Source organism: Ooceraea biroi, chromosome 9, assembly GCF_003672135.1.
Source record: "Ooceraea biroi isolate clonal line C1 chromosome 9, Obir_v5.4, whole genome shotgun sequence".
Classification (NCBI taxonomy): Eukaryota; Metazoa; Arthropoda; class Insecta; order Hymenoptera; family Formicidae; genus Ooceraea; species Ooceraea biroi.
The window spans coordinates 11,338,247-11,362,649 of NC_039514.1; the positions used below are offsets into that span (position 1 = coordinate 11,338,247).

At 44.2% G+C, this 24,403-nt stretch overlaps 1 protein-coding gene and 1 long non-coding RNA gene across 2 annotated transcripts in view; one reads left to right on the forward strand and one right to left on the reverse strand.

Annotated features, from left to right (window-relative positions):
• Positions 1 to 24,403, forward strand: part of LOC105283108 (netrin-1) — a 162,016-nt gene that overhangs the window by 35,370 nt on the left and 102,243 nt on the right. The window lies entirely within an intron of this gene.
• LOC105283102 overlaps positions 12,760 to 24,403 on the reverse strand; it is a 104,989-nt gene continuing 93,345 nt past the window's right edge. Inside the window, exon 5 of the long non-coding RNA XR_003406979.1 lies at positions 12,760 to 14,991. This is a non-coding gene — a long non-coding RNA (uncharacterized LOC105283102). The remainder of the gene's footprint in view (positions 14,992 to 24,403) is intronic.

The following is a 24,403-nucleotide window of genomic DNA, read 5'->3' on the forward strand; positions in this document are numbered from 1 at the left end:
GTCATATCAATCCTGTGAGCATGGTTATTAAGATTTCCTCCTGAATAGACATCACAGGTAGGAATTTTATTTTTTGATATGATCGATTACAGCATATTTTCGTGTCATATTGAACCTTTTAGTATGTCCGATAAGAAATTTCCGCTGAGAAATTTCCCTGACAGAATTTAGTTCGAGTCCGTGACATACTGTTGCGCAGAAAATCGATCTCGTTCTTCCGTTCGATTTAACGCGCGATTGACCGGCGCCAGGATTATAAATGCTCCTTTGTCGAGCGATACGAAAAGCGAAATTGAAATCGCACTTCGCTAGAAATTTCGATTTTTCAAGTTCTCGCGCGCCGACTTCGGACGTTTCTCCGATAGCGAGCCGGATCGAGGGCGGCGTAAGTGGCTAAATAAAAAAACGAATCGAACCGTCCGAGAAAGCATCGGACGTACGCAATCTTGAACAATTAATCATCCGTGGCTGCGAGTAAGGAACGCGACGTGGACTCAAAGCGATCTGTTCGGCCCGAGGCAGCTCGAGATTCGTAAATGCGCATGTTGGAAATTTTATAAAACTCATGCGAAACTTGTCATTAAATAGCGTGAAAGTATGAGAAAACCGAGAATGTCAAAAGTCGTAGATGATGTTCATCACGATGTAAAAATTTATGCATTTTGTTTCTAAGTGTTATAAATGCTTCTAAAGTAGAAATAATCATTAGTGACAACAGCAATCCGTTTTGCCAAGAAATCAGATATCGAAGATGGATTATCACGGGAGTCTCTCATCAGAAATCCGCGTTGAAGAAGCAGCGAGGTATCGTGATCACGCGGAAGCTCGAGACGCCTGGTTGCCTCGCCTGACAGTCGACAGACCCGGTTTCCTTAAAGCCGTGCGCGGGTACGGGCACCTTATTTGCTTTCTCGCGACGAGATTTCTCCGAAGCGAGTGCGCGAGATCGTCGCCGCGTCGAGGGAAGCTGGGAGAGAGGAGCCGAGAGAAGAGTCGAGAAAGAAACCGAGAGGGAAGCGTTCTCCAGCCCGAAAAACCGACGAGCCGTGGTTCCCCTGTACCACGCAGGGATCGTAAAATCCCCCAGACGCTCACCTCGCCCCTCATCTTGTGTTTCCTCCTCGTGTTTCTGCCCTCTGGCCGCGAGATGACTGATGATCATCGCCATCGCGCGCGCGGACGATATTAAATTCATACGAGCTCGGCACGCATCCTCGCTGCGAAATTCCGTGGTGATGCGAGCAAATATTTAATTTACGAAATGGCCGACCGAATGGGAGTCTAGAGGCCCTTTTTTCTCGGATAGATATGGCCGATACGATCGCGCGAGTGTAATTATTATTGCATGATGTCGCGCGCTTATGATATAGCATGGAACGTAACAAGCTTGAGGGGCGAGACGAAGTAATCGGTTTTATGTATTTTCGCGTCATTTATTTCTGTCAATGGATAATGTCATGATTTCACAAAAGAGCACAAAAGTTGATTTCCAAAACGAAAGCTCGATTTATAATGCAACCTTTTAATATTGTAGAAGTAACGTTTAATATTGAATGGCTGTAGTTTTGCGCTTGTGACGCTTTCGATGTAATCTCTATTGTGCATTGAACGCATGTATTAATCATCGAATAACAAATAAGAATTGAATAATAAATGGTTTTAATTAATGATATTTACTCCCTGGAATTATTACGTATGCATCCAATTGTGATTCTGGAACGTACGGATACGTATCCATTCAAATTGTTAAATGACTGATACGATACAGAGCTTAGTACGACTAATATACACAGAATTGCGGTTAATTAAGTTTTGATTAACATTATTACAAATAACGAATTATATTCACGTTTCGTGTTATTGAAAATTATTGTGGCGGACTGAACGGGCACATTAAACCATTGGTGCAAATTATTAAAAGATGAGGTCATCAATGGGAAAAGTTATTTGGAAATCGAATTATTTTATCATGTGAAATCATGCATCATTAATTATCCAATGTTATATATTGCAATAAAACCCGAGCTTACGGGATTAATACCGCCATTAATTTGCAAGTACGGTAACATCTATGATTGAATCCTGGTCAAATGTGCAGGGTGGGCTTCTGTTTAATCCTCTTGTGTATCTGACCCTCACACGCGACGCTAAGCTTAAACGGCGGGCCCTAATTTAATCCCGGCGTTATATTCCGTTCCCGTCCGAAGTGCCAAGTTTCTTTGTGTCGATCCATTCGTGTCCTTACGTCGCGGGGGATTTAAATAATCAGAAAGAATGCTTCTCAATTTTCAATATACAAGCAACCGCGAAATTACCAGTTTCTTTTTTTATCATCCGCGGTCGAAAAGCCGGCTGGCTAGCTAACTGACTAACACCCCAGAATTCGATCATTTTTCTCGATAACTTTCCTCGGCGGTGCCCGAGAGCTCCTCCCTTGCGCGCGTTTGTCGGATTTCTCGCACGTAAAAAGATTACTCCCGTCCGCTTGCAGTCGAGCCGCGTTTTCCCCCGATCTTCCATCCGGAGGTGTCCTCTCTCCTCTCTTCCAACCCGTCCTGGCCGCGTCCCATTCGATTAGCGGCAACAGACAAACGAACTTACCGCGGACCCAAGGCGAGCATCCGCCGAGAGATATAACAGTTACAGACAGGTTAGTGTGGATTGACGTCCGCCCGGGGCGGCCACCGCAACCTACGGGGGTTGATTCGGTTTTCCCGGGGACGGAGGAGAATGGGAGAACGGAGCCACACCAGCAGCAAAAGCAGCAACGGCAATGGCAGAACCGAGCACCCTCGCTAAGGCCGGCCCGATATCGCCCGGTACACGTCAGGACCACGTCTTGCCCTCGGGGGTGAAACCGGATTAGCGCTCCTGGCGTGGCAGGGGTGATTCTTACTCGCCTTTCCGCGAGTGCTCTTTGTAGCGCGCGCCACGTGCGTGTATACGCGAGCGTTCGTAAGCGAATCATTCTCTCCTCTCGCCCGGGGCACACCCGGCGCTGTTTGCGACGCTCGCGGACGGATCCCAGTCCCCTTTCTGGTCTTGAAGGGGTTTCCGAGTCGTAACAGATGGAACAGTAAGATTTCTCGCGCGTGAATAATATGCCCGTGTCGTTTCTTCTCTGTCAACATCTTTTTTCAAATTTGGCTTAATCTGTTTTTGATTTTGGCTTCGAAATCTCACCGAAGACGTAGCTTCGCTTCTTTGTATAAATAAGACAAAGATAATAAGAGACACCACGAAAATTGAATGTTCTCGTAATCGCTTCGTCCTTTCTCACTCATTCGCGGATTTATGCGATACCCTTTGATACGCTATTCAGACTGTCGATAGTCGATATTTGCATTTCTCCGTGATGAAACGCCGATAGCATAAAATTTCATTTGCAGTCCCGGAAAAAATACGCGTCAAAGTAAGGCGCGCCCGTCGCTACGAGGCGGAATTGCCAGGAAAAGAGGAAATATGCTTTGAAGTATGTGCGGGCCCGAGAGATAAATCTCTGATGTTTGCAATACTTTCCACCTTTTTTACGCGATGCGATTGCAAGTGTAACGATTGCGCTACCAATCGCTGTAAATGCAACAGGAATATTTTCTAAGCTTACGTTTCATATCACCTCGTGCAAGAATATTTTCCAGCATTCCGCTTCGATTACCACACGTAAAACAGATTATTATTTATCGATTCATTTTTTAGCTGATGCACTATTAACGCGAAGAACAATTACTTAATTTTACATTACAAACAACGCAATAGAAAAGATCGCAACTCCGTTGACACGTTCAGCGTGATTAACTTTGCACTTTTACGGATCTAAGCATGCCACTACGAATGACATCGGTCTCCTTTATGCGCCGCATGATTTACGACCGCGGCCGTTTAACGCGAATATTTCATCCAGCGTTTTAAATGCCGGCGCATGTAATCGGCCGCCAATCGTATATCTTACGAGGCACTTTACATATAAAAATTTCGAGTATCGCAGGCGGCCGTTTGATTACTGACACGGGTGCGTACGAGTGATAAATTGCATGCAAGGTGGGTGAGAGTGAACGACTGTGTGCACTGTCCAGACTGGAAAAACTCGATATCACACAGTATTTCCCTATCGAGCGAATAATATGTACAAACATTTTCAGTCACGCACCATCGGCCCGCTGATTACGCTATTAGCGATCCCAATAATACAGACACATCATTATGCAAATGATAATTCGCGATCTTGTAACAGAGTGTTATAACAAGCGCTAAAGTAATTTCATCCATGATGGAAACTAGCGAAATTTTTTAATTGCCTACACAAAACGTTTTCTGCGTGCGCGCCAAAATGCATGCTATTACTGAAATAACAGATCGCGCCGCTTCGACACACAATTTATCATTTCTCAGCAGCAAATTATTGCTTTACAACAATACTTGCACAATATGTTAACGCCTATTGTCTTGATTTGCACGTTCGTGATTTTTCTCATCTGGTGAAGAAAAGTTATGCGAAGCACGTGCACTCCAATACGCCAATTGTCACGACTGCGTGTATTTATCATGTATGTCTATGGTATTTATATGTACATTTCTCGATTATATAACAAATGATATCTGCTTTACCTCTTATATTGATATATTGAGATCTGATAGAACGTCTAGTATATATGTAACTGTTTAGTATATATAATGTATTTAAAACATATGCACACACACAGTCTTGATCTTTAAATATCTTATTGTTAAAAAAAAGAATATAAAAATGCTCCCTTTTATGTAATTTCATGTAATTTAAAATCATTAAGTTTAGGTTCGGAATAATTTGAAATACGGATTTTAAAAGCAGGAACAATAAAATTAGCCAATTTGCTTAATAATCATATAGTATTGAAGTGGCAAAACTCTCGATTGCTAAGCATATATATACACATACACAAGGGCAATTTGCATAATTCTCCGGCGAATGCACTTCCCGATTAACGTCATTAATAGAATTGTTCCTTAATAGCGGCGCGGAGATCGTTATTAGCGCCGTAAAGTACCGTCCGCGATAAAATTGATAAGTTTCCTCATTTGTAATTTAAAATTGACAAGTGTCAGCAACAAAGTATGCAGACGGCGCGCCTCCTCTCGTGCTTCTTGCCAGCGTCTAGCCGAGCTAATGCGATTCCTGAACGCAATGACTCGTGCCAGTCACCGGACATTCTACTGCTATTTCGCAGCCTTCTTATGCGAGACATTAAAGCTGTGTATCCCTCTCTTTGTCGTTGCTTTTTTTCTAATGCTCTCTTTCTGCGCAATTTGCCGGGATGATTTTTTGAAACCAATGTCACTCGCGCGAATCGCAGAAGTGTTCCTCGCATTCATAAAATTCGTTAAATTTTTATTGACTTATCAGGATGATTCTTTAGTCAATTTTTTGATTATATACGACGCACGTTTCATTACCTAGCGAAATTACCGGCGAGCGACAGAGTCACTCGATAGTCGGGACCCAAAGCTTAGATTTCGCTAGTTTACCCATACAGATGCGATGTCGAGCTGCATCTTGCGCGCGCATAAATATGTATGCACGCCAGTTCGTATACTGTTGGCCCGGCTTCGAGAGTTGATCACATCGATCGCGTGCGAGACGAGAGTGCGGTCGTACTCTTCGCGGGCAAACAGATCGATAGGGGACCAAGTACGATTCTCGGCACGATTCTGTATTTTTAAAGGAAGCAGCCATCTGCGCGCGCCGGGATTCACGCGCGATTCCTTTGAGCGGATAAACGCCGAAAGCTAAGCTGCTGAATTGATCGGCGCGAATTCACGGAACGGTCTCATGCAAAAAGAACCGCGGGAAACGGAGGCGAGCGGAGGAAAGAAAAGCTGCCCATAAGATAACGATATGAAATGCTGTACACGATTTACGACCCGTGAAAAATGAATGCGAATATCATCGAGCATCTCCACATTCCACGTCGTCGTCATCGTCATTGCCGTCTTCGTCGCTGGAATACCATTCGTGAATTGTAAGAATATTAAATCATTCTTGGCACTGATAGATTGATATAGGTGAAAGGTTGCTACGCGATTGTACGCGCCGTGGAGAAAGCATGGAAAGGCGAAACTTGCATGAAGAAGACGTTCGTATGAGCGATTGGCTGACTTATTTTAAAGAATAATGGTACGCATCTCGAGGAAACAACGACCAGACTGCACAAGCGAATAGAAATAATCCGGGCGAGCAGAGGATACGGTAAGCAAGCCGAGAGAAAAATCGTACGAGTTTTCCACTCGTCTAACTTTCGGATGTCTCTCTCCTCCTTCGAGAAAATTTCTAATCATCGACCGGAGAAATCGTTTCCTCGTTGGGCGCGATGTCGCGGGGCACACCATGAATAAACTTACATAACAGCACGCGGGTATGTGTGGGCGTCGAGAGGAAACAGAGGCGTCGAATCGTCGTGTAAGGAATTATAGTGTTGCCCCTTTCTCCGTCTCAGCCATAGTGTTGCACGGTGGACCACACGTGGACGCACGTGATGCTCGGATTTGTCGGTGTGCGATGTGTTCGCGATGGCACACGTGAGACATGGAGGACAGGGTAATAATACCAGAAGAAAATGAAAAAGAAAAAATAGATCCGCTCGACGGAATCGCAGATCTCGCAGATCCTATTTATACCGCGTCGCGAAATGTACGGGCGATTCTTTCACTGCAACTCGTTTGAGAGGATATAAAAAGTACGTATCCCTTCGTAGGGAACCGTTGGCTGATGTGTAATAAAGATATTTTTCATGAATCCAGAAAGCAACGAGTAAGCTTGTAATTGTCATAATCAGCAAGATAAATTCCAGAGACTGCGAGATCCAAGTCTCAGTATAACATAACTTTGCATAAACGTGTAATTTTTTTTAACGACACGAGCTGAGTAAGTAAACTCCGAGAAAAAGTTCACCGAGCATTGAAGAACTTTATTAAAAGTATTATCCATATAAAGATATCAAAAGATAACGAGATATAACATACAGACGAAATTACTCGTTAAGATGTATTAATAGCGACGATAATTTCAATAAAACCGTGCCGCTGAAAGCTAAGACCAAGTTGGGCGATAATTTAACTTTCTCCTCTCCATTAAGGAACTTGCCCGCGATATAAAAAGTTCTCCCGAACGTAGTATCCGTGAAAATCCGCGGTGTACCTCGCGAGATAAACTATCAAAACGCGATTCATTCCCCGTCTTTTATCCTCACGACGCACCGAACACGGCCAATAAAGTACCCGACACGGTTTAAGCGTTTTGTTGCGAGTCGCGGACGCACGCACGCACGTACGCTCGCACGCGTTCTACGTTTCCGCGCGGCCGAATCGAAACCGCCGCGGTTAATAGCGCCGTAAAGATACCGGATTGCTGCGAGCGGATTGTCATTGCGAAACAATGGCAAAGGGAAACCGGGCAAGGTACAAGTGGTTAAATGCCGCGCAACATCGTCGCCCGTCGATACGCCGGTATTTAATAACGTTTCTATACCGATCCCGCGCGTACATACTGCACACGTCTGCGTACAAGAATATCGCGAAACGAACGAACAGACACACGAGCAGAATGAACGAGCGAGCGAACGGTGCGCGAGCCTTTCGAGCGTGAAGAGGAAATGCCAGCGGCGGGATGCAGGGCCGAGGAGTCGAGCAAATTAGGATCGTCCCCGACGAGGAGCCGCGCCTACGTCTCTTACGGGGATCGCCCCGTTAAGTATGCGCGCTGCCGCATCTAAAGACCGGAACGCACGATTCATTAACTTCGGCCCGGCTCGTCCTAGTTGTGATTTATATCGAATTCGATCTGGTCGGCGCGAGCGGCTCGGAGACGCGCTTTGACTCGGGTTTCCCGAAATTGGTAGCTGTACGCGTAATCGATACCACTACCACGATCGACGACGGTCGTAATAGTGACGCGACTATGACGGAACATCGGACTTCCATCCGCTTTGTTCGGGGATGTGGGAAATTGGAACGGAGATTTTCTCTCGTGGAAAATGTAAAGATTCAATTAATTCGAAAAACGGAAATCGATTATTCTTCATCGAATCATGAAATATAAATGTCATCCGATGCGCGATATTTATATCTTTATCTCCACGAATTTTAGTTCGAACACTCAGAGTTAGGTATTCAAGGCACAGTGGAGTGTGATATTCGTAATGAAAGTTTAGGAAAGTACCTAATTTCGAAATTATTTCATCACATTCGTAAGTTATACTTGAAATTTCTTTATTTTGCGTTTGAGTTGAAGATCGGGTCAGTTCGACCACATGGACGTGATAGAAAGAAGATAAACCTTATGAAACAGCCCCAGCACATCGATTGAACTCGTTCGGCGGACATTCCGAAGAACCGCGACATGAAAGTAATTTTCCAACGTCACGGTAGAAATTCCTCGCTTGTCGCGCGAGACGCGCAACGTCACGAGCCGGAAGAGCGGCAAGAACAGATCCGGGGCAGACAGGCAGAAGAAGAAGAGGGAAAGCTTCGTTATTCTCCTGCGAATACTCGCGACGGTAGAGAGCGAGAGAGAGAAAGAAAGAGAGTTTAGTGATTCGTCAGGGGGTCCATGGTGCCCGTGTCGAAACGCTCGAACGGACGAGGACGGACACGGGCTCCCCGCGCGAGCGCGCGCGTCCGCAGGATGATCGGGCGAAAATAAGCTGCAATTTTCTGGATGAGCGCGCTCGCGCCTGCTTTCGTAATTTGAGCATCGGTTCCCGGCGCATTGTGTATATTATTTTATGCGAGCTCGCGCACGCGTGGACACGCATCGCCGTTTGTGTGTCGGTGTGTGCGATAGAGATAGAGGAATATCACGCATGAGAAAGACAGAGAGGTAGAACGGGGGTGAGACGGGGAGAGATGCGAAAGGGACGATCCGGGAAATTGTGGGGAGATTAAGCCTGTTATTCGAGGACAACAATGGGTCGATTCGCCATCCAGGAAGGGGACACGCGGAGTTTGCAGATGTATGGCAGGTAATACCGGGGCTCTTCCGGGGAGAGCTGTCAGCCGTTCTTCGTCTGAAGCGCATAAACGTTGTTGCGTTATTGATAGATTCGGTGTAGCGGAAAACGCCGGGATGTTCGGGAAAGCCATACGTGTCAATTTATTAAACGGAGGCGTTCGATCCTTCCGCGATTACGTGCCTGGAGTTCTCGTAATAGCTATCGTAATACCATCCATAAATCGTCAGGAGTATTCTTAAGAGTTTATTCCCCTACCAATTAATCAATGATTTAATTAACGATAATGACAACGTCAGCATAATACGCTCGTCTTCGCTTGGACGATCGCCTCGTAACTCTTCCGGGCGGTGCGCTTTTATCGCATGTCTTCTAAAACGTCTGTATTTACGGACACCATGGGCGATTTAACTATCGGATCGATCGACTCTCGGTAACCTTTCGTGTATCTATTCGAGAAAAAAGCTATCGGATGGGAAGAACCATCCGTCAGCCCGCATATCTCGCCTCGTAATTCCTGTCGCTCGTGTGCTCGCTCGTGTGACGAAAAAATTCTTGAGACCTTAAAGACGGTGATAAGGGTAGCACGACGCTCAAGCGAAATTTCTCAATCTTGCGACAAGAAGAAAAAGAAACCTACGACGGACATATTTACGGATCTTGATTATAAAGCTCTTAAGCGTTTTCGGCTCTTATTCATTGCGCTCGTGCCGTTATCATGTTCCGGAAAGAGGAAACACTCCTCTCGTCTCGCGTCTTTCACGCCCGTCTTCCGCGGATCAACAAATCATCCTGCGAGAGACTGTATATCAATGAAATAATGCTTTATCTCATGTCTCATAATATGTTACGAGCCCAAGCCGATACTTGCGCGATTCAGAGAAAACGCGTCTTTGGCGCGTGATTAACGTATGATCGAACGATGGGAGGTAAAACGGCGCGTATGGTAATCTCGTGATGTAACTTTATGTTTCAGAACTACTGGAAACGTAAAAAATAGCAGACACCAAGTTAAAAAGATTAATTTTTATCACACGTATATCCAGGTGGATATTACGTCACACAAATGTATCCTAAATATTAGGTGCTTAAATGCTTGCAACAGTTCGTAAAGTCACAAAGAAATAGATTCAAAAGATAAGTCATTTTATTGATGCGGGATCAAACTATTGCCCGAAAAATAGCAAAAGGCAAACGATAACAATGGTCAATACTTTAATTAAAATATTACACGTCATCTCATTGTTATAAATAAAAATAGCTTTTATCATACGAACTTTTGCAAGCACCTAACCATAACAATTCTTACCCGACATACAATGAAGCTTCTGCAGAAATCTCGTCAGTTGCACGCATGTCGCTCGATAAGATACAGATATTAGCAGGTCCTGCATTAATATATCAAAAATTAGAAACGCCTGCTCAAAGTTGAAAAGACGTTGAACAGCGTTAAACGCGGGCGTTCATTACGAATTAATTGCGAGCTGGCTATTTCGCGAAAGACACAACGGAGACCAAAGGAGACCGCGCGCGCGGATACGCTTTTTACTGGCGGGTGGACCGAGCTGTCGCTGACGGTAAAACCTCTTGGTAAAAAATTCAGGACGCCGGCCGGGGCTAATGGCCGCGCGACGGTAATTTTTAAATGATTTTTCACCTCCTTCTTCGCCCCCACCCCGCCTGCACCGTCCACTTTTTCCTCCCCCCCCCCCTTTTATTTCTGCCCCTCTCGCGTCCCGGCCGTGCTAAAAGCTAATGCTGCTTCGGCTTTGCACTTGTAGCTCCTTTTTTCGCTCGCCCGCGTCCTCTTCTCGCACCGCCGCGCAATCCGGGATAGAGCGAGCAAAATTCAAAAAATAAAATATCGGCGTCTCGCATCCCTCGGCGTTGTATACAAATAAAAGCGTAACGGGTAACGTACTCGCCAACGAAAAATCAGGCACATCGACCGTAGAAAATGGACGAAATGAAACGAATGGCGATTTCGCGATTACCGATTTAACGCGCCTTTGCGTGTTCGTTATGGTGCACGGATGCAGGATGCAACGCGGAACAGAGAGGGGATCAGGATACAAGCGTATCTTTCTGTCGTATATATTTCAATTTTGCTGTGCCCTAATTCTTACGTCGGGCGTTGGCTCTCGAGGGAGGACCCCTTTTTTTCATTAGATCTCAGATGAGCGAACAATAAGGGCGCTAACGATGTCTATTATTATTATTAGATGGTCACACTTTTAAATTTATGAATATTCTTTCATAGTAAATATTTAAGGATACTATTATTATACAAATATGAGTGGTATTGTTATAAATTATGGATCGAAAATGCTACATATCCTCGATAAAGATTAATTTTCCAACAGGTATTCGGAATGAAGTACAAACGAGTCTCGATTAAGTAAACGTGATCATTAGTTATCATTGTGAAACAATCAGTGCGACGATAATCGAATAATTGAGAATTTATTTCAATCCAATCATAACGCATTGTTTTAGTTATCAATACGTCATGAACATCACAAATAAAAAATGGAATGTACGACTAAAATATTCACGATTCCCTCGTAATGGAGCGCTTTTTTCCAATCTCGAGGCTTAACTAGATTTAAACGAATCGATGCATGCAGTCTCCCGTGCTTTTGTTCGCGGTGCGAGGAGAACGCGGTGCGGTAAATCCATGTCACTCACGCACGATTGTCGGGACGGCGGGAAGGTCGGGAAGCACACAGAGAGATAGGTCAATTAGTTTGCATTTAAAATCGCTGATACTACCGAGATCCGTCCAATTAAAACGCGCTCCCGCCTCGTTCGGCCGGATCACTTTCCGAATTTTCCGCATCGCTGCCGCGGATGAAACATCCATCGCTCTCGATCGAAAACCGGCTCCGGATCCGGACGAGGCTTCGTCCGATTTTCGGCGTGGGCTGAAAGAGAGACGAGCTTGCGTCGATCCGGCAACGTTATTCGATGGTCCACCATATAATCGCGCGGTGATCCGGCGACAATCCTCGAAGAGAAGTGCCCCATCGAGGGCGAAAGCGCATTCCTCGACGGAGATCTGTTTGTGAGGTCATTAGGGATCAGCGAGCATCGTAAATTCATTGATATATTTACTCTGTAAACGCGACCAACACACTCGAGCGCCACGGCTACTCGGATGTAGAGTCGTCGTGCAACGATCTGTTACATGTATATGTTACATGTGTTGTGCGTGTATATTTTGTGTGTATGAACTGACGAGGGTTCGCAACACTCGTAACGGCCCGATCGGACCCACACCTACGTCTTCGGGATGATATAATGCAAACAGATTTTACGTCTCGCTTCCACCTCGTAGCTTTTGCTTCTTACGCGGCTGCGTCTGCGACCGCAAGCGCTCCTTCAACTGCGCCCGAATTAATTCGCCGGGGGATCATACGAATTTCGCTGACGTACGATTCGCGGATACGATGGAATAAATTATTTTTCATTACGCACGATCGTGTATTCCGCCTTTTTCCTGGAGAGAGATTGCTGATACAGGCTTGTGTAGTAAGCTTATATAGTGATAGAAAATATACAGGAATTATACTAAGAAATATTAAGTGGCGTAAATTAAATTTGAGTGATGAAAGGAAAATTAAGGGACAATTAGTATTATAGGAAAAAGGATAATTAATGTAATTAATATTTAATGTAATATATTTAAATTAATATCTTAACTAAAATTTATTGTCGGAAAGAAACTTAAAGAATATTAGATATGCACATACTTGTGGAATCCATAAACTCTTACATCTTTAAATTAAAAATTTCTTATATTTTTAGGCAATTGATTATAATGTGGCCAATTATCGAAAATACGCTTTATAGAAACATATATTTATTTGTGCATTGTCTAATGATGATATTCTCTTGAAATATAGTCAATTACTGCAAAATAGCCATTGCACGTGTTGACACAAATTAATAACGATGTTAAGACAATAAACACATTCGATGGTAACATCCCGAGAACCCCTTGATCACCGTCATGGCAGTTTGTCTCCCGAGTTTCCGTCCAATCAGTAGGTGCGAATTCCTACCACAAGTGCCCGCGCAAGGCAGATCGGGATGATGGACCGCGTTTACTCTGAAAATTTATGGCACAAACGCTCTGATAAATTTACGAGCGTCGTATGTTACCCATCGTTCGTGTTTACAAATACGCCTACACGTGGCTACGATATTGCGTTATTTGACTGATCACGTATAGAGCACGTGTTTCTCAAAAGAATTCGCGACATAAATTTGGCGAAAATTTCACGATTACTTGAATAGAAGCGAAGGACGTTACCGAGAGGTTGCGAGCTTTTTACAGAAAATTTTGGTGGCTAAGGTATTAAAACTGCAGAAAAAATATACGCCGATATTCCACGAGAAGCATGACGGTGCGAGCTATCGGTTTATGCAAAATAATTTATGAAGGAATTCAATATGAGGAGAAACATTATTATTTATGAAATGCGTACGGCTGCGTATGTTCAACAAAAGCACCAGTTATAGGTAATTCATGATAAAAACGCTAACAACTGTAATATCGATCAAGTAATTAACTGCTAGACAAATATTATCGATAATAGAAATGGTAACATATCGATTTTGAAATTGAATTTGCATTTTATTCTCATCAAAATAAAAACATGTTTTCCAATAGAATATCCCTCCAATAATAGCAAAAGAAAATATATGAATCTTTCATCTCGTAATTTATCCTCGATAAAAACTGCTTTTTCTGAAAAAAAACCTGGGGATAGAAGGGTGATCGTCTGTATAGCTGGTGGAACAGGTAGTCGACAGTCGAAATTCGACGGAGACGCTCGATTAAGCGAGGATGACAGATTTATTTCCGGCGATAATGAGGTGCCGCCAACTAACGGAATGAGATAATAATCTCGCGGAAGTGGAGTCGGTAGGAGGGAAGGAATGCCGGACCGGCGACAGATTTGTCGCGATTAGCGCTACCAAGACGCCGAGATAATCCGTTGTGATAATCGCCTTAGAATTATGGCTCTTCTCTATGCATGTGTTTCCATGATCTTCCATAGTTCTAGTTATTCCGCCGAAAAACTGGAATACCTCGTATGTAGGATTTTTCATCTTTTCTTGGGTGACGTAAAAAGAAACGAATATATAATATATTGAATAAATATGTATAGTATATGTATAAAATAAAGGAAATGCGAGCGAAGAAAAGACTGACTCTCTGATCTCCAAAAATCTCCTTTCTCCTGACATTTAAAAAAAGTAGTATAAAATATTTTACCGACATGAATTTCGACGTCTCTGTTCGTTTTTTGAGCGTACCTTTGTATCATACATCTCTTTTAACGTATCCGTTTGTGCTGTTCTCGTTTCCGCGGCACGTCGCACCATGACGGCGACGGTGACGTTCGACTTCGTCCTCACGATGTACTTTCCGGTCGTGTACCTCGGTCGACGAGGTGGCGAGTCGAGCATCCAAGTAATCCGATCACGTAATCGTCCATCGCTCTTCCCAGTCTATCGAAATCACGGCTCTGGACGCTCCATGTTCTCGGGCGTGGTAGCGGGAGATTCGGAATATCGCAACGGGGCGAACGGAGTTAACGGACGGTCGAAATTTGCCCCTTCGTGAGCACCCCCCGGGGACAAATCTGGACTCTCGTCAGAACGCCCCTTACACACACACATATATACTCTCTTTCTCTCTTGAGTCGTATCCTGTTCACTCTCGGTCTCGGTGAGAGTAGCTCGTGCGCCGTTTTCGCTAATTTCCCGGCGCGATCGCTCTTACGCACGCGTTCCGATTTCACCCCTGCGGCCACTTCTCGTCCGCTCCGATGAAGGGGAACGAGCCCCGCGTCCGATCCTCGAGGTGATACTTTGAGAAGAAAAAGGATCTCCCTCTCGCCTTGTAAGGAGAAACTTCCATCAACGTCTGAGCACCCAAGGCAGTGCTCGTGTAGCCCAACCGATTTCTTGGCGTGAAGATATGTTCCCTCCATGAATTCTAAGAAAGCGCGAATTTTACATTTTGTTCTTCCTTTTTACATGATTATTTATGATATAAAACAATGTAAGAGAATAATTAGTGTAACACATGTTTATTCTAATCAAACCAATAGTTGTGTAAATATTATTTTAAGTAAACAATTAATAAAATGGAGTATATTAATGTCAGAAATAAGTGAATTTTTTGCTATCTTTCTCAAACAAGTAATGCAATAGAAGAATCGTACGATCGGAAAGTTCTTCGTACTCTTTCACCACAACTCTACAAATTGCTTATCCCACGGTATTTCACTCACTTTCCACGTATCAATATCCTCCAATCAAGGGAAGTTAAACGGTATTGTTGTAACTACAAGTCATCCGCGATTTTCCCAAGAGCATTTCTTCGTATGTATTGCCCGAAGTTTCGAAGAGTTTCTTCGATCGTCACTATTCTCAAAGAACCAAGAGAGGTTTTCGATATATTGGATACCTCTGATTGATTTATTCTCCTCAATTATCAATTATTCCTCGATTGATTTGAGACCATCATCTCTTAATGGCAATTTATCACATCTCTATATCTTTTTCTATCACTGCGTTTTATTTTTGGAATCTATTTTGTGAAGTCATCTTTTCAATATTTTCTATATTATCATATTATCATATTCTTAATAGTTTGCAATAAAGAAAAATTGGTACTTTATTATTAATCATTAAGAATGTATTCAAATGTGTTTTTTTTTAGATTGGTTCAAGAATATAATCAATAGAAACAAATTCGCAGGATCCAGAGTACCATATGCATCATTATCGATGCACTCCGCGGGGGTGCGGATTCGCGCGCGAGATTTCCGTGTCGCGAGGGAGAACGCGGAACGGAGAATCCTTGGTCGGGGAGTTTTCGGCGAGACGAAGAGAACTCGAGGATATTTCAAATACCCGACAAATTTTACGGCCCATCCCGAGCGGGAAGGAACGGGAGGGCTTTACGAGCGGCTATGAAAGATCAAGCGAGCCGATGCTGACTTGGACGAAGGATATTTATTATCCCGAGTATGTGCCGCGCGTATATATAACCCATCACAAGGCGCGCGGTCCTGTGTGCACGCGTGCAGTAAATACTACGTATGTAATCCTGGCCTATGTGCAGCTAGACACACAGGAAGGGAGACAAACACGGAACGCGCGCGCGCACACTACATGCCTTATAACGTATTAGACCCTGCGGTCTAATATACTCACTCATCCTTCGACTCCTCCCCTTCTCCGGAGATTCCCGGGCTCCTTTCAGACGTCCTTCGCTTTCTTTGCGCAGCTACATTGGCTACATCGACTACATCTCGCGAACAACACGATCTCGAAGAAGGAGGAGTTCCACGTCGAATTAAAGTTTTCAATGGGCGCGGGAAATTTTCCTTTCCGATTAAATCGTTCTTTTTTAAGAGCTTCCTTGATAAAGGTATCATAATTTATTAATTAGAAAAATGCTACATGTAGAAGATATCTCAAATGCAAAAGAAAAATTGCAGATTTAATTATAAAGTTCATAGAGCAAAAACATGTTTCTTGTTATTTGATTTTGCAGATAGCGTCAGTAAAAGAAACTTCTCCTTTAATCCTGAAGGTAAGTTTCTCGTGACATTTTCCACGTGACATATTCCCATCTCAGTTCAGTGCTTTAGGACACTGTAGACGATAAGGGAGATCAGTTTCCCGAATATTGCCCCAGATCAGATTTAATTAATTTCAACCGTACGTATATTACACAGACTCAGGTAAACACGCGGTCGACATATTCGACGATGTACATATGCGGCCACGCGCACACATCCGCATCCTGCATGGTAAAGCGCGGCGGATCCAGCGGTCTAATATCCTCACTCTCATCCTTTGACCCTCCCTTCGGCGCCTCTATTCCTCTTTCGGATCCCTCGTCTTCTCCTCGCGAGACTCTGCATCCCCCGCATACTCGAGCGTATAAAATATACTGACCGTTTCTCGGAGACCGTCCAGAGAGATAATTGAACAAAAATCCTTCGGACGAAATTCCGCGCATACTTGGCGCGTAACGTCATGAATATTTGAGGACACGAGAGCGGATTTACAAGAGCGTCGTCCCCGGGAGTTACAGTTCGATCAAGATTCGGTCAGCAGGTCCCGCGGGATAACGAACGCGCGACACATAGCATGATGTATACGAGAGAGGAAAGGGGATGTACAACCGAGTAAATACATACGGCTTATATAACGTATTAGATCCTGCGGTCTAATATACTCATCCATATATTCCTTTGGCGGGATTGGCCTTCCTCCTAGGGGATCCTAGATTGCTTTCGGAGCCCTCCTTCTATCCCGTGGTCGTCACCTGTACTCGCTAAATAAAAGCTCGATTGCTTGCCTGGGCAATAAAACGCGCGTGAGGATATTACATCAAACCACTCGTTTTAATCGGATCGTTTTAGCGATCTTTCTCTCCCTCCCTCTTTTTCTTACCACATTCGCTATTAAATCGCATTAAATATTGCGGTCGGGTATTACGCTTGCTGCGGATTCGTCCGGAGAAAGTTATCTTCGCGACCCACCGAGCACGTAGTTAATATTCGATGCAAATCCTACGGTACCACCGCGTAACGAGGAGTTTCGCATACGCTAATAAATACCGCGTTCCCCCTCCTCCCCATCGGTCCTGAGTATTAAACCCTACGATCTAATATACTCTCGCTCATCCTTCGGCTCCACCCCGAGGGAATCCTCGACCGCTCTCAGACGTTCTTTACACCTGGCACACGCACGCACATATGCACACATGAATTCACCTGCGCGCGGGCACCTGTTTCCTACAGGAGAGGCGTACGCTACGCAAGACATAGCCGCACGATCTGCCGCAATATGGTCAACCGAGCCGCGAAATAAAAAAAAGTTTATTGCCCGGCCGGGCAGTAAAGTTCCAGCGTGGAGATTCGCGTCTTGGCGTTCCGCCTCGCGCAGATTCGCGAGCGAGCGGGCGATCGGGGATGCGATCCCTCACGGCGCGCTCGCGCGTAACGACGGTGATTAATAAATTCCGCGGTAATAGCCGTGCGCGAGATTACAACGGCGAAAACTTGCGCGGATGCTTAATTGCAATCGGACCCTCGCATCACGAGCCGCGATCAGTCAGGAATACTCGCTCCAACGTTTTGTTCCGCCCGTAATGATCTTTAAGTACTTCATCATTAAGATGAAGAATATGCACGTTTTTCATATCTTATTTTCCTTCAAGTTTTTCTTGTGATTGCAGGAGGACATTTCGGTCCTTCTGTGAATTTCGTTGCATACTGAAAAATTCTGTATCCTGTTACATCATACAGTAATCAGAGAAATATACGAAATTGTGATATTTCACAAATAAAAGATATATACCTATATGTACCTATATTAACACGTATTTCGCTATTTAAAATTCATATCTGAATTAACGCGTTGAGCTTGTTTGTTCAGCATTGTACAAAGATACAAAGAGATCAAGAGAAACGCTGACGGCATAAATGTATTAGCGCGTGATTAAATATCGCGAGATACCTTAATTTCGCACCGTCGATGCACCACTCCGATTGCCGTTTTCACGCTTCGGTGCATGCGGGCGGGCACAGTCTCGCACGTATCCGATCCGTCGTAACGAAATTACAGAAAGGATACACACACAGGCATATGGTTTCACGAGACGGATAATTTGTCGTAATTGCAAAACGGAAAATTACAGTTCGAAATGTGCGGAGCTCAGATTACTGGCCACCAGTTCGGGCGCAATTAGGGAATAATCAATCGCCGGGCGTGTATCACGTTTCGTATTCATTAGCCAAATGGAATCTCGCTCGCAAACGAGGAAACAAACATAATCGTGATCAACCCACAACTTCGGGAGCTGTACGATCGCAGTCGGAAAAGGATGTGGGTAAGAACAGATTTAACGTCACGATTAAAGTTAAAGCTGCAGGAAGAAAATTATTAATCTTGAAAAAATGCTCTAAGAGAGAGGATGCGAATAAATATTGGAGCATAAAAATAAATATAAATATAATTGGATATTAATATAAAGATTGACTAGAGAAAGTAGTGTAAAAGTAAAATATTTCGATAATCTATAACTACTAAGCTAACATTGAATATTATAAGGAGAGATAAAGAGAAACAGAAGGAAGAACGGATATCCAACGCGTGCATAGCAAGAAGTGCTATTGATACATTGAAAGCGCCGAGTCAGCGTGAGTCTTGAATTCTGTAGGTAGCAATATTGATTTTAAAGCCGATAGCAACGATGCGAGAGTAGGCGAGCGCGTATAACTAACTGCGATTACAGGAAATAAGTAGAACGAAAATGATGGACGTAGAATAAGCTAATGTCTGAACATTTTGCAACTAGCGAATGTTTATGAAGCTACATAATATACTCGATATTGTGGCAATTTGTGGATCTAATAAATGAGCACTCGTAATATTGTAATCGTAAAGAATTACGCTAAATAAATCTGCAAAACATAAACAAGTAATTAAATAACAAAAGCGCAATTTGAGAAAATCAATTTGTCAATGAATATTCACTTTTTTCTATCAAACAATTCGTAATTGGTCGGTGAAGATTTCATTTCAGATTTGACTCTTATCAATCTGCTCGAATAACAGAAAATTGATTTGGTATGACGAACGATCTCCGAAAGAAGACAAACGGTGGTCCACTGCCATTGTCATGTGAATCAAACGACCTGTTCGAGGAACAGACTCTCGAGGCACGTCGGAAGTCAATCACGCGCAGAGAAAACAGAACAAGACTTCGATTTTACGTGCGCGCATCCTCTTAAATCAAACCTCCTGAATGAGGCTGCACGGAACGGGATCGTCATCGCGATGCATCTCCTAATGGAACAATGAATGACAGAGACGATCTGTTGTCGACGCGGGGAACGCAGCCTGCGATACTAGATAAGACAGAGGAGAGAAAGAAAGAGGGAAAAAGAGAGGAGAGGCAAAACAGGAAAGGCAAAGGGAACCGGAGGAGAACGCGGAGGGGAACCGCGTCACAAATTGGTTTCATTGTTCAGCTAATGAAAGCAATAACTCGCGGCCGAGTTGTACCGCGTGTGCCGTGGAATTGCGAGAGCGGAAGGGGTTGGTTGCATCGCGCATCCACCCTCGCGGGGAAGCGTGAGACAGGGTTTTCGGAGGGGGGGATCAACGGGGGTGAACGGACAGTTGTGCGGCCGAATAATGTTGCGCATCGATCATCTGCGTTCGCCAATTAACGAGACGGTCCGTTACGCTGTCCGCCCCGTACGACGCGCGTGTTCTGACTTGTAGCAGATGCGCCGCGACGCGACACGACAAGGGCGTCAGCTCGAGACGAGAGATGCGAGATCAACGAGCTCGAACCGAAGATACAAACGAAGCGAAGGGTACAAGAGAGGAAATTGCATGGAATTTTATAATATCTTTCCCCTGATGTCTCATGTAATATTAAAAACGGATATTCATCCCCTGTTGGTCCACGCAATATTAAAAATCATCAAAATGCAAATATAGCTGCAATACAAAAGATATTTTATTATTTCCGAATAGAAAACTCCTTTCCTTTGTATATAAAACTTCTTCCTTTCGTACGTAAAATTCCTTCTCTTGTGATTCTAATCGACGACAGTTGTTTTTGCGCTTCAAGTGCCATTCGAATCGTGCGTATTTCGTGTGAAATATCGATCGAGAATCGCAAACATCACTTTTAATGAGAAAGGGCGTTCTGAAATATTCCGGAAACGAGTGGAGTCGTGCATGGCGCGCATGTTAATCGCACCCGCTCGAAAACACGCATATAACGAGGAGCGGCAACACGAAACTTTGATACGCAATTTTATCGGAGGCCGCGTAATGCACACGTATTGCATCGGTCTGCGGCGCGTCATGAGCCCTTCCATCCCTCTGTATCACGGGCGAGGGAGGGAAAATTCTCGTTTTTCACGAGTTCGTCCGCACGACGGACGCATATTAATCGCGCGCGCGATGCACGTGCACGAAATCGCTCGCGGCGCGTCCTTCCACATTCGTCCCTCGTTTTTCTGCATTTTATTACGGGGACATACAGAGCACGCAGACGGGGACGCCAGCAGAGTATCGCGACTGTCTCTATGTCCGCCGTCATGTAACACGCACGTGTCGCCGATGCGGGGATAAAGAGGGTTGCCTGACGACGTCGCGCCTCCCCCTCAGGATGCACTTAGCGCCCAGGCAAGATGATTTATTCGACATTTACTCGCGAGCTTTAACTCTCATTAAAACAACTACCCTTGTCTCTCTCTCTCTCTCTCTCTCTCTCGCGTGCTTTTTATTTTTCTTTTCCTCTCATATTGCTCCGCGCCAAGAATGTGAGCTACAGCATACCACGGAAGTCGCTGCAAGACGTGTTAATAATAGATAATATTATCATTTGTTATTTGGTAGTTCTTTTGTGATGATTTTTTTTCATTTCTTTGAAATTGAATTAATAATCGATATTTTTATTGGCGATAATCAATGACGCTCCGACAACTGTAATTATCGCGACTATTATAATACATTAATATACACATACTTCTGATGTCGTGTATCTAATTAACTCATATTTTGATTTTAGGGAATACAATTGTCGATTGTCGAATTATTCGAACCGCGCGTGTTCGTGTAATTAGATAAATGGCCATTGCTCCGCGCCTCGGCGCCGAATTATAATTAATAATTACGCCCGGTATTACGGTGACGCAATTACAACGTGCGTCTTTCGCGCCGGCCTTCGGATCGCATTAACGTCACATTAATTGGGTGGTAATGCAATCGTATGCAGCAGCGTAATTTCACAGAGATTACGTTTACCATTAAGCGGCCTTCGCGCGCGAATTATCCGCGTGGTTTAACCCACCACCCGGCGCGGAACAAATTCTCGCCATCTTGCTGCGGCTCATAAATCTTGCAACGACGACGGTAAGCAACGCGCGGCACGTATCGGACGCCGCCGAAACGTACCCCCGAAATTAGTCGCTTAATTGAAGCGCCGTACTCTTTCCACGAAGTAACATCGATATCATCGAATTCGATTCCAATTGAATGGACCGTTGCTATGGGACACTCTGATCGTGCCGATTTTCAGTTTATCTTGATCGAGACGGCGAGTAACAGTACTTGTATTGTGGCGGCGTTACGTGTACCGGAAATAAGAGTACTTAAAAAATAAGTCAGTTTACTTTTCTCTCTCTTTTGAAAACGCTTTTTCAAATGTTTCGAATTGCACTCGTTTTGTTCCACATCGATCCAAGCTATCCAAGAAACTGAAAACCCAGACTGGAACTTTTGCACGAATTTCTCTCGCCGGATATCATGCAAAAGTCACGTTACGCAACTTTATTAAACGGGCGATTAACTATAAGTTTACGCGATGGTGCACAGTTAATAGCCTCTCCGATCGCCTCGCCGATCGTCGATCACTTCGGCACGCTCGACCATGCGGGGAACTCGCGGAGAACTCGCAGGAAGCCAACGATGGCTGGCGATAACGCGGCGCCGAGCACGGCGTGGGCTTTACGAGAGAGTGAACGAGCGTGAACGAGCGTATATTCGGACGGACGCGCGCGATCGGTGCAAAACCGCGTTATCAGACATAAATTAATACGCTCGCAGCTTGTATCGGCCGGGTATAACAGCGGGTATCGCGGTCATTCATTGCTTTAATTGACGTCTATTCAGCCCGAGAGCCCGCCGTGCCCACGCCCGGCTCTCTCTGCACTTTTGTTTTCTCTGTCAGCTCTCTAGGAATAGTCAAACACGCTTCCACTCGACGAAACCTCCTAAGCACACAACGCGATGGTACACACGCGAGCGGAAAGCTCTCGCTGCGTATCCGCGTACCGTACCCGTATCCGTACCTGTACCTGTAACTGTTGTGCGCGCGTACGCGTTGTACAAACTCGTCGAACTCGTCTGGGAAGGACAGGCAGTCTGCTGCTGTTAAACTATCTGGATATAAGCAGTGCATATAAGCAATAACAGTGTATGTATTCACGTAAGACGTACGCTACACGAGCTAACTGACATTTCTTGATGACTGCATTGAAATTCCCAATTCGCATCACAAACTCGCGCTCATCCGCAAATCCGCGTATCTCGACGTGTTAGATACGGAAGATGTAAATAAATTCGTTGAATCTCACGATATGTAATAATGTGTTCTATTATGTTATTGTGTTACATTATAAGTCTAGTACCAAGCGAAAATAATAAGCAAAAATATAATAAATAAGAGCGTGCAATTCTTTGTTAAAATCAGTATTAAAATTGTCAATAAATTTTGAAAGAAAACACGTTTTACCTACATGATATAAAAAGTAATTAATGTTTTTTTCATTTTTATTAATATTTTTATTATAATGCGAGTATTCTTGTTCCGAGGCTTTTCTTCTTTACAGTGTCCATCCTTATAAATTAAGAATGTACAATCATACGTTATTATTCCAGGATGTAGTTTGCACAAGTACATCAAACGCACGCGATCGTGCACAGACACGATACTTCCGTCAAACGACGCTCTTTACTGGCAAGAGAGCGAAGTGTTTACCCGATCAAGCGGCATGAAATACTCTGCCACGATTGAGATTTATGTGTACGAAGTCGCGAGTTCATTCGAAAATCAGCTCGTCGGTATAAATTTACAGTTGCGCCTTTTAATCGATCTCGCTGTAAATTTATACTCATTTATGCTCATAAGCGAGTAGATATCACTTTCACATCACACATTGCTGAGCCTTCGTGCGTTGAAAACTCTATATCTACGAGAAAAGCAGAAGATGATAAGCGCAAGATTCTCTATTCTGGGATATCGATATCATTGCAATCACGGAGAAGCTCCATATTTTTTCTGATTATCACATTTATTTCTGTTGCACTGTTAATCTTGTCCGACAATTGAAAATTTGAGTAAAATGCGACTATTATCGTGACGCGTCGATTCGGTAAGACAAGAAAATTTGTCCAGAAATTATTTAGATGTTCCGAAATGCGCGTGGATAGTATCTATAGTCGCTTAAGAAGATCGAGTCTCAGAAAAGGCTCAATATATTTCCGACGTTTACGGGCACTCCCGCAGCGTCTCTGCTCCTAGATGTTTCGTTTAGCGGAAAAAATTCTGCAAATGCTTTTGTCGATCCCTTACCAACTAAATTACGGTCCGTTTTGAGAGGGGGGGTGTCCACCCTTCCTCGCGGAGAAACGCGGACCAATTCCAGATTCCAGGCAATTTAACCGGCCGGTTCGCCAGGACCATACCGTGAAAGCAGCACGATCGTACGACGGGATAAAAGGGCGTGTTTCGCCCCTCCTCTCTTGATGTGCTCCGGAACGAGCTTGTTATTTTTTACTGCGTGGTCCCGACTTTAACA